The sequence below is a fragment of the Sinocyclocheilus anshuiensis genome, unplaced genomic scaffold (genome assembly GCF_001515605.1).
Source record: "Sinocyclocheilus anshuiensis isolate Anshui unplaced genomic scaffold, SAMN03320099.WGS_v1.1 scaffold478, whole genome shotgun sequence".
Classification (NCBI taxonomy): domain Eukaryota; kingdom Metazoa; phylum Chordata; class Actinopteri; order Cypriniformes; family Cyprinidae; genus Sinocyclocheilus; species Sinocyclocheilus anshuiensis.
The window spans coordinates 124,843-125,086 of NW_015542376.1; the positions used below are offsets into that span (position 1 = coordinate 124,843).

The 244-nt window shown below is 19.7% G+C and overlaps 1 protein-coding gene across 2 annotated transcripts in view; it reads right to left on the minus strand.

Moving 5' to 3' along the window:
* Nucleotides 1-244, minus strand: part of LOC107692274 (patatin-like phospholipase domain-containing protein 7) — a 27,720-nt gene that overhangs the window by 12,557 nt on the left and 14,919 nt on the right. The window lies entirely within an intron of this gene.

Consider the following 244-nt stretch of genomic DNA (forward strand, 5'->3'; position numbering starts at 1 on the left):
ATTAGTTGAAAAGCTTGAAAGAAATATTTAAATTGTTGCCTTGGCAACTAACCGAAATAAATAGTTCTGGTTGAAGCACTAAAAGTACTACAACTGAAACTGAAATAAAATAATTTAAAGCTATATAAAATTATATAGGTTATATAAGCTATATAGGTTATATAAGCTATATATATATATACAGTATATATATATATATATATATATATATATATAAAGTATATATATAGATATATATCACAAA